Source organism: Lathamus discolor, chromosome 7, assembly GCF_037157495.1.
Source record: "Lathamus discolor isolate bLatDis1 chromosome 7, bLatDis1.hap1, whole genome shotgun sequence".
NCBI lineage: Eukaryota > Metazoa > Chordata > Aves > Psittaciformes > Psittacidae > Lathamus > Lathamus discolor.
The window spans coordinates 18067303-18078241 of NC_088890.1; the positions used below are offsets into that span (position 1 = coordinate 18067303).

Sequence of the window (10939 nt, forward strand, 5' to 3'; positions counted from 1 at the left end):
GAGTTCAAAATGAAAATCACAGTACGATTCTTTGCACTGTTGCATGAACATCCAACCACTGCTCAATCCCTCCTGTTTCAAGTCCTGCACCTACTATCCTCTTACATATGAACTGCAAAAACTAATCCTGATTTCTGTTATGAAGTTACAGACCAGAAGCTACTTACCATCCCATACTGAAGAGTCTAACCACTACAGTCCAACTGCCAGGCATATTTTTCCTTTTCCAACTCTGTACTTAGTGTGACAACTCAGAATAAACACATCTGTAATAATTTATTTAATAAATATAAATATTTTATAATACCTACTATATAAATACTAATAGGCAAAGTTTGTTACAGGGAAATGACTACTCTTACACATGATAACTGAACCAAAAAATATTAGTTGATAACCTGCACGCAGCAACAGATGACTGGCACAGTATTTTGACAAGGATTTCGAGAAACATTAAGAACACTGTAGTGAGGCTGAAGTCCAAGGTTGTAACTTTTCTATTGAAATATCATGCAAGCTACTAGCTCTTCATTCAATTCACGCTTGTCTGTATTTTGTTTTTTCAAAGATACTTGAATCTAATCACATTTTAGCCAAAACTACACAGTCTCCTCAGCAAAATATCTGCCTAATCAAAACATATGACTGAAAAGACTTATAAACTTTGGATGTAGGTAAGCTCCCTTCTGACCTTCCCTCATCTCCTTATGAAATTGAATATTTTAAACCCAAATTTGACCTGAAAACTTCTCCACAATGAATAAAATTCTGCTATTCTAAAATAGCATTCATCACAACCATATAATTCTTAAATATTTAATAACCCAACACGCACTAAAAATAAATTGAAAGCCTGAAATCATTAGGAGATGTCCCAGTACAAGAAATAAAAAGGAGATGCACATTTCTCTGCAAGTGTAATTTCAAAGTCCGCTCACATCAGGATCTAAAGACTGTCAGCTTGCTTGCTTGGCTACTGTATATTAAATAAGCATGTAATGAAACTACTGGGTTTGATTCATTGAGATGCAAAAGATCATGAGTACCTAAAAAAAAAAAAATCATTAATTTTATATACAAGTAAAACATAAGGAATTAGTAAGAATCAGGACCATCATTAAAAAGAACAAAATACTGACTGCAGAAAATGAAAAAATTCAGCAGCACTGCATTGTAGTGATCCCTTAGAAAAATAGTAACACATGAATGCTACTTAAGAGCTATTTCAAATTCAAGCCCACTGTGAAATAGTGTACATCTTATTAGTTCAGTGACTCATTATATTATTTTTATTAACAGATTAACAGCTAAAACAGAGTAACTGGCAGAAGCCATCTTGAAAAGATCTGGAAAAGCAAAGAGGAGCAGGAAAGTCCACTACAGCAGCTGACCTGAACAAAGAAACCACAACAAAGGAAAATGAAGTTCAAAAGCGGTGTTAGCTGTTTGGTCTGTTCATTATGAAAACTTGCTTTTTTGAACTCTACTTGGTCTGTAACACCACTCCATATACAAAAAATAAGACAAGAGGAAAAAGAAATTCTAATTACTGCAGTAAAAAGGAGTCCAGTCAACAAAGCATTTCCTTAGAGATGTCAGTAACATACTGCCCACAATTATAACAACCCGATTACTGCAAGATGTGCTTCCAGAATGCTGGTTTTCCTGTACTGGAGTAATCGCTATGCTGATCAAGCTCCTCTTCAATACCACCTCAAGCTACAGTTTAACCCGACTAAGAATTAAGGATGATCCCTTAACGTTCCATTTGCCTATCAAAGCAAATTCTCTGACTGAGTATAGACAGTAATTCTATTAAAATGTAGCTATCATCTGATTACTGTCCCAATCCTTGAAATTCAGCACAAGGATAACCACTTCTGATGGAATATCACAACAATAGCAAAGAAAAATTTAAGTAAAACTGCATATACATGAAAGTACTCATGAAATTTGCCATGTCAACCTCCTGTACTTCACCTGAAGGCAAGAGAAACATGAAAAATAGAAAAATCAACCTTCAATACATTGTGCTGTCTAGCCACAGGATTTCTTATGTCAACAATATCAACTTTTCAGGGTGGATGGTATTTTTCTTGATAACCAAGTCAGTGCACTCAAACCCATTCCCTTTTTCACTCTGTAACCCTGGAACCTATCCATGTACCTTGCTCGGAAGGCAATCTCAGTCCTCCCAGTCTGATACATCTCCCTGAGGGATCACACTCTGCTGAACCCACATTTTGGGACACTTTATAGTATGGGATTCCTTCTCACAACCTAAGCACCTGTTGAGCAGGGCTCTTTTTAGCCAGAACTCTTCAATCTGTTCCTTGAAGGAATACAAATAACAGTCTTTTAAGTTTACATGAGGGGCAGGGCTTAATCAAGGACTGCTGCACAAGCTCTTCCGACAGCTGAGTCGCTGGCTTTTGAGAGAACAAGCAAATTTTAACTGCATACTCACCAAAAAGACTGTATCCACATAGCAAGTGATGGGTTAGTCAGAAACAGGACTAGATCCAGTTCATAGACACAACCAAACATACATGGGAATCAAGTTCAAATAACAGAAGTTCCATTTTTATTAGTAAAGCTTTCTAAATGCTGAAAATTATGAAGCTACTTTTCATATAACGCTGTTTTATTGTCACTTTGTGTGCATGATATTCTATAATGAGATAACTTGACTTAAAAACACTCAGAAGTGAAGGACTTCAGGTACTATCATTGAGTATTTATGACAATATTCAGAATTACCATGTAGCTTCAGGGTCAATCATATTTCCCTCATGCAGACTCAACCACCCAAAGGAAGCCAGCAGGCATTTTATCACCAAATAAGCAAAATCCAGATGTGGTTAGGCCTTAGTTTTATAAAAAAAAAAAAAAGGCAAAAATCCAATTACACACACATTTTAATGCTGCACTCAGAAAGCATGAGTTATAAACTACAAGGATGAATAAAGAACACACTGTGCCTAACATGTCTGATGGCTTTAGTTGATAAATTACTGGTATAGCAGAGAAAGACAAGAAGAATGAACGTAATTTATTAAGACCTTCTTTAAAGCATCTCTTCCCCTACAGCTTATGGAAATAGAGTGACAAAAACATTTAGCCCTGGAAAAATAACTTAAATATAAGCGCAAAATATAAGCCCTGGAAGAATAACTTAAATATAAGTGCAAAAAATGTAACTATAGGAAGGCAAACAAGACATTTAAGCTATTACTAGAAAGAAAAAAAGGAAAAAATATGGATGATACTGGTCAATTTAAGTTCCACTTAAAAACAATTAATCTCAATGCACGAAAATAAAGTACTGCCTATATAACACCAACTTGAATTTCAACTCATTCTAATATTAGAACTTGAGCTTTAGAAGTGAACAATTTTCTTGCAGACTTCAAAGATGAAGATCTGGGCCTCTGCAGCAAACATTACTAACTTGCCTGAAGTTGTTTATATACACATTAACTACATCCTAGTCACAAATCAGTTGCCAAGGTTGAAAAGTAGCAATATTTTTACCTTTTGCTGAAATTGACAGTTATAAATACATGAACTTATGTAAAAAAACGTAACTGACAAAGCTGCAGACACTGGAGAAGAAAGAATTTTTTGTATAAAATTGAGTCATTCTATTTACCGCAAATTCACAAAGGGATTCCTGTGACAGATGACAAAATGAATATGAGAGGATTACACACTAACTACAAGAAGTCAAATCCTATGAAGTACATACAAAGTTGGAATATGCAAGGCGAGTAGGTAATCCCATGCTCAACACTCAGTTATGTGAGTTGACCCAAGCCTTTGTTTCCAATATCATTTCTTTATCTTCCTATTGCCCCAACATGTAAAAATATTAACTTATTAGTAAAGTCAACGGAAACTGAAAACCTACAAAGCAAAAGCTAATAAACCAAAATATTTCACTATTACTACAGCCTCAGTTTAACGAAATCTTCTCATTGCATTCAGACTGCGACATAAACCACAATTAAGATAAAATTGTAACACCCTGAACACAAACATCTAAAAAAGAAACAGACTCAACTAAAACACCAAACAAAACCAAGTAGACTCCACAGCTTTCACATATTGCTGCATTAATTCTTTTAAGTTTTCCCAAGTCCATAATACCAATTAAATTAGCATTACTATTAACAGCATATTTTGAAGAGATTTAGAGAAACAGAACCGCTCACATTGACTGAAACTAGCAATGTTTCTGCCCAAACATCTTGACAATGGGAAAAGCATAAACAAGCTGAAAGAAATACAGCTACAGGTTTCATCTTAAGTGGCAGAACTGACAAGTGAACTAAATCCAGCTTTCAGCAGCACACACTGCGCTATGCAAAACAGGAAAAAGCAGAGCGTGTGTGCAAAATTTCAGCCCATTGAATGTAACTTTTGAAGACTGGAAGGGTTCCTCTGCTGTCATTCAAAGATTTAATACTACTCAGAGTATCTAAAAAAACATTTGAAGGGAAATATGAAAGCAGGTTATGAAATCAGGAGGCCTACTATTTACTGGAGATAAGAGATATCTTGGCCTAAGGAAAAAGGCAAAGTATTTAATGCCATTTTTCCATTAGACATTTCAGGGATTCAATTTCAGACTAAGCAGCCAAGATCTTAGCACATGCTCCGGAATGTCTTATTTGAATCACCAACATTGAACAATTAATTACTCGGAAAACTGCTTACAAATTACATGTTCGATGCAATTATTCTTTAAACTGAACCTCACATTTCCCTCTTTTTAAGAATGTTTTAACTTTTAATTACATTAAACCCCATCAAAATAATGTTAAACCCTCAGCTGCTTTTAATCTCCAAACAGCTTTCCCCTGGACAACCGAGCTCCCGCTTTCACTTCTAGCCTAGAGACAATGACGGGACTACTTTGTTGTATTTCCATCTTGATTTTACTTATTTCTTTAGTGACTACGAACCTACAGAATTAATTTGCTCCTCGGACACATGCTACCGTTAGAAAAATACAGCTACACGTGTATGGGGTTGCCCCCAGTCTACCCAGGTCCAGCTAAAATGCTTTAGGAAATAAGGGCACCAAATCAATCACTGGGACAAAGTGTGCAAAGCGCCTGAAGTGATTTTAAGTGTTAACTACCTTACATGCAATTTCAGGTCAATGAATCGGCCCGAGTCTCTGTGATCCTAACACAGGCAGCCCGTTGCTGGGGCTGCTTTCGTTTTGCTGGCGCACGAATGTGAATTAACGCGCTTTAATGCCCCGCACTTCTGTGCGGGGAGCGGGCTCCCCATCTTCCCCACGCACCACCGAGGTGCGCAAGGTAACGCCGTGTGGCAGAGACGGAAAACCACCACCGCGGACACGCAGTCCGCACAGTCAAACGCAAGCCCAAGCGCAGGGAGATGGCCAGGCGATCCCAATGCATTAAACACGTGGATCAGCGTGTAGCGCTCCTAGAACAGCTTTCCAACACCCAGCAGGAGGAAAAGCACGGCGCGGCGGCGCCAGCGCTATGCAGGGCAGCACGGCAGCCGCGCCGAGCAGCACGGACGGGAGCACACCACGGCCCGCCCCGCTCCGCGACCGCCTCCTCGCCAGAAAGCGGGCAAGAAAACGGGGGCGGACAACAACGCAAAATGGAGACTTACACTCCCTCTCCTAACGCGCATGCGTCACGCCGGCGGAAAGGGCTGGGCTGCGGCCCCCACACGAGAGAGGGGAAGGAGGACGGCTCGGCCCTTAAGCAATGGCGGCGGGGCGGGCCGAACTCCTGCCCTCCTGTGAAGGAGGCGTGTCGCGGGCGTGCGTGCCCGGCCCGCTCATCTCCCTGCGCTTCAGTCGGGACTGTGCGTGGGTTGCTCGTTCAGGTGCCTTTCGTGCGTAAAACCGCCCCTCAGCCCGCCTTGGGTCACAGCCTTTAAGAGACAAGCCTCAGCTGAGGAGGTGAGGGGAGTGTCTGTGGCTCTGCTGAGGCGCTTTTAGATCAGTGCCTGGGTGTACAAAGGTAATGGACAGGGAAGCGTCCCACAAGTTGTGTCGCTGCCACCCTTGGGTCAGCAGTACAAGTAGGCCACACTGGTGTAAGCAGGGAAAGTAGTACCACAGAGCATATCCCGCTTTTGTGCTGTTGCCCGAGGTATCTCTTTTTGCCCTTCACTGGAGTCAAGAGTTGCAGCAGTACCATCAATTTTCCTTTCATGTCGTTTTGATTTTTAGTTTCTATGCAGTGATGGGGTTTATCACCCCCTGCCTCAATGCAGGTAACGTTCCTGTTGAATAGTCCAGCACAGACAGGGGCAGTTAGCTCTGTCCATTTCTAGACTCAAACACAGCCCCATGGAGCTTTGGGCACCTTCCTGAGCAGTGCACACTGTGATGAGCTGCCATCAGGTATTTCTCCCTCCACATTATTCCTAAAGGAGAAAAGCATGGTTAGTAGCTTGATTTAGTTCTGGTTTGGGTTTTTTGAGGGGTTTTTTTGGGTTTTTTTTTTAGTTAAGACAAGGTCTTAAGAGTAGAAAGACAGGTTTTTGGTGGGCCTTCGGTTTGTAAGAGAGTTCATTGCCAGTCTGGTGTTTAAGAATGTTCTCTTACGGAGCTTCCTTATGTATATCCATCATAGATGAATGAAGTTGTTGAACACTACTATTACAACAGTGCTTCACTCAATCGTGTATGCTGGGCTCAAACCCATACCTTGAACTTTATTTTGTATTCTAAGGGAAATAAAATGGAAGACAGTTTTGATGTATTGGCTGGAGCCATACCACCAAAAATTAGTGCAAGGCACTCTTCTTATTGCTCCATTAATGATCACTGCTACAAATAGTGACCAATACCACAAATAGCATACCTTGTCCTGTACTTTCACATTGAAGACATTGTTGTCACCAACCCGTGAATGTGGTATTAAGTGTCATTATTACTTAATGCCAACAAAGAGCCAAGATGCCACTGCCATGGATAATACCTTGGTATCTGTACTTTTACAGCAGAGTCCCCTGCCTAATCCCTCCAAAATCACTCCATGCTGAAGTGACAGCATTGATTCCCCTGCTGTTACCCATTTTGCCAGCCCTCTGTGACAGTGCACAGTGACAGCTCCCTTATGTCAGTTGCCTATGAAGCCACCCCGGATGTGTCCCTTTGACAGTGCATACACGTGTCTTCCAGGATTATGCGATTGATAATCCAGTACTGGCAGCTCTCCCTATATCCAACTTGATCCTGAGAAACATACAGAGTGCTCATTCTGTTTACGAAAGCACATAGAGTATGTACAATCCCCTTACCTGGTACAAGTGAAGTGTTTTGCTATCAGTGTCACTTTTGTATGTTTCTTACTGATAATCTTCTGCAGTTGCACCCTGAAAGGCAGACAGACCTTTCCCTCAAACTACCATGCATTGCAAATGCTAATTTCTGCGTAGTCAATTTTGACTCTCTAAAGATTGTTTTGTACTTCCTGAAATGCTAGCATGAAGTCCCAGTGTCTTTAATGGCATTATAGTTACGCGTTGATTTCATCACCTTGCACTGATTTGGTAGTTTTCCTACCTGTCTGATTGCTGTTACTCAACTAAGTTTATATATATATATATATATATATCTGTATAATAATATAGCACACAAATAGCAGCAACTGCTTCTGCAAATTGGCCCAATTTGAAGACAGTGAAACCTGTCTCTTGAACAGCTTCATCTGCATCACCTTGCTGCCTTTAAGTTACGTGATTTTTCTGGCCATCACACCCTGTAATGATCTTACTTTTCCCTTATGACATGCTTTTTACACTAGCAAAAGCAAAGACAGTCAGACTTCTGTATAGACACTTTTATTGCCATTTGCAGATGGAACTCCATTCAAATCAAAGGGTACTGTGTGAGATGATGTGCTTATCTCACCCTGATGAAAATATGCTCATTTATCCTTTTATGTGTGTTGTCCCTTGTTTACTCAGCATTTTAAAACAGTATTCAAAAACATTCCCTCTTTTGAGGTCTGCTAACAAAGATAAACATTTAAGACTGTTTTGTTGTCCTAGGTACAGGCTTGTGACACTGTGAAAACAAACAACACGCTGAAGTATCTGCTGAAAAGAATTGAGACTTAAGTAAAGCAGAACATCAGAAAATCTGCTTAAATATGTCAGAAAACCAACAAAAAACCCCACCCTGAATGTTATTCAGCAGTGTTGAAAGCAAACTGCAAATCCTAATATCTTAGAATAGCTCTAGTCATAATTCTCCAGTTCCAATGTTGCAACTGCTGTCTGTAACCAGAGATAATGCTTAAATACTTGCAGCTACTAAACTATGTAAAAAGCACATGAAGAGGTGGGCTGCTGCTAAAGCAGAAGCCTTTGCTTACCAAAAAATAGACTTAATATTCTGTTATTAACAGAGAAAAACAAATGCAATACATAAGCAAAAGTGAAGTGTGTTTCTAGTTAATCTGCTTCTAACATTCAGCTGAGTGTGAAATCTCCTTTTGAAGAAAACCTGGATAGAGATCCCAGGAAAACATTCTTCAGCTCACTTCTGCTTGTTTGTTCAATGGGGCTGTTCACTTTGTTGTTTTATACTGAGCTGCGTTATACCTTTATAGTACTTCTTTTTTTATGTATATTTTTCCCCCCTCCCTCTAATCCTTAGCAGGAACAGGAGCCCTTAATATCTTCTCTTTCCCATCCCCACAGTTTCACTAAGTCCTTATAAAAGCTGCAAAGTGATACATGAGAGTCTGTCTGGCTCTGTGATACATGGGAATTGTAGTTTATTTTTCAGTGAATATTGTGGTTTCCACTGTGAAACTATTTTTATCTTAAATCACAGGTCCTAGAACTGTGATGTTACATAGCATGTACTTTCAAACAAACTTTCTTCTGCCTTTTTGCCTTCATATTTGTTACGTATCCAAGAAGCAGGAACACAGTAGTTCTGAAGAAGTAGCAATGGTATTAGTAGATTCAAATCTTGCAGTTTTGTCATCCTTCGTATAACAAGATGATTCTTCTTACGGTCTGTTTCTGCTAGGTACTGTGTTTCTTTCTGTGGGAAATGGTATTATTCACAATCCTCAAGCATCTGTGAGAAGAGAAACATTAGTGCACAGCCATCAGAAAAACCACACAGCATCACAGGACTTTTGTAATTTTAATTGTTTTCCTTTTTTTAGTATTCAATCCTAAAGCTGTCTTTTGTTGATTTTATTTAGATGGAATGCAGAGCATACACTGTGCTGGATTACCACCATTTTAAGGAACATTAATACAGCTTTTGGCATTAATACGGTTTCACTTTCATGGCTACTTCATTGTTACTGTGATGCAGGTTTGCTCTCACCAAGTATTTTCTTTAAGCCACAATGTATTATCTACTAGTTAACTCAACAACTACTTCTTTAAGGCCAATTGGCTGTTTCTTCTAAGGCTATTAGTCATTTCTGTTTTCCTCAAAACCGGCACAGTATTCATGTTTTTGGCAGAGTAACAATGATACTGCATCTAACCAAAACAGCCCCTTCTGTGAAGCCAGTCATTAATTCCTCCCTGGTAGCTTGTCATCACCAGATGTCTGCTGAGTTTACACCCTGTGCATTTCCCATGACTGCACCCACATGGCATCCACAAATGATTCTGTATTTTCAATAACAGCGCCACATCCTTTTATGAACCTTCCCCTTCTCTACCTCAGCAGCTGCAGCTGCTGACCACAGAACTGCAGCCTCTTTTTACGTTGTGTGTTGTACCTCTCCCTTGACTGAGTCTGCAAACAGCACAAGAGTATAGTATTACTTTTACTTTAAGGATGGAGTTTCATCACTTTAGATTTCAGTACGTGGATTTTGCAGAGAAAGCAGAAGTATTTTACATTCAACCGAAAAAAAAATAAAACATTTCTAGTTTCATATCAACAAGTAGAGTACAGAATGTTTTTGTTTCTCATAAGAAGCAGTGGCAATGAAGTCTAACCCTGCCAATAACAAAGCATATCTGAAGGAGGACTCACATTTATATGTAAGCTTGAGGAGAAACATAAGCACATTTCCCTCCAGAAATCTGCACTCACTGTATATGATCACCAGCAGTAGATGCAATTAGCTGTGTCCAATTTACATTTTGAGTGCAAGGGAGAAGCTTTCACAGTGTGCTTAATACAGTCAACACAACAAACTGGCTTTTCTGAACACAATGCACAGTTCTCAGTTCCATGGGAAACTACAAAATAAATGTGTAAGGTATAATTACAGCATGTTACAAATAACATTTTAAAAGGATAATTGAAACAACACTCATTTCTTGAAAAAAGAAACTGGTTAATCGATGTAGGTTCATAGATGTATGTCATAGCATGCAGTACAAAAAATATAGATATATAAACACCAATTTTCAAATCAACACAGCTTGAGAACTTGAATTCAGTTTTTAGGAGCAGCCCCTCAGCTAACTGGTAAAGATGAAGGAAAAATTGAAGGAACTGTTAATATTTTTCCAACTCATTTGGGGTCTTTCTTTCATCTGTTATTTTGCTTGCTCATTGTGGCCATTGAGACAAGTAGGAAACCAGCCAATTTAGTCAGAAAACTTTGCAGCATAGCAGGGAGTCTCATTTGTCATCACATGCGACAGCAGCTGTCTCCATCAAGAATGAAGTTAATCAGTACAGACTAAATAAATTAGGTAATTCTTTAGATGGTTAACAATGTGCTTGGAATGAGCAAAGACCAGCCTTTGTCTCCTGATACTGGGAAACTTCTGTTTCAAATATGCCAATTTTGTGGTTTGAAACTAGAGCAAGAAAGTTCTTTAATGTATTTTTTACACAAATATTTCTGTTAACTGAAGATACTCAGTTTACACAAGGGACACAAAGTGTTAGAATTGTTGTAAGAGCTGTATCCAGACTCAGGTTTCCTTCACCTTTCTT

At 39.3% G+C, this 10939-nt stretch overlaps 1 protein-coding gene across 2 annotated transcripts in view; it reads right to left on the minus strand.

The window, feature by feature from the left end:
• FHIT (fragile histidine triad diadenosine triphosphatase) overlaps positions 1–5763 on the minus strand; it is a 570190-nt gene extending 564427 nt beyond the window's left edge. Inside the window, exon 1 of one of the 2 annotated variants that reach the window (XM_065687536.1) lies at positions 5659–5763. The gene's annotated coding sequence lies outside the window, so the exon portion shown is untranslated. The remainder of the gene's footprint in view (positions 1–5658) is intronic. The other variant, XM_065687534.1, reaches the window with a different exon arrangement.
• Between the last annotated feature and the right edge of the window lie 5176 nt (positions 5764–10939).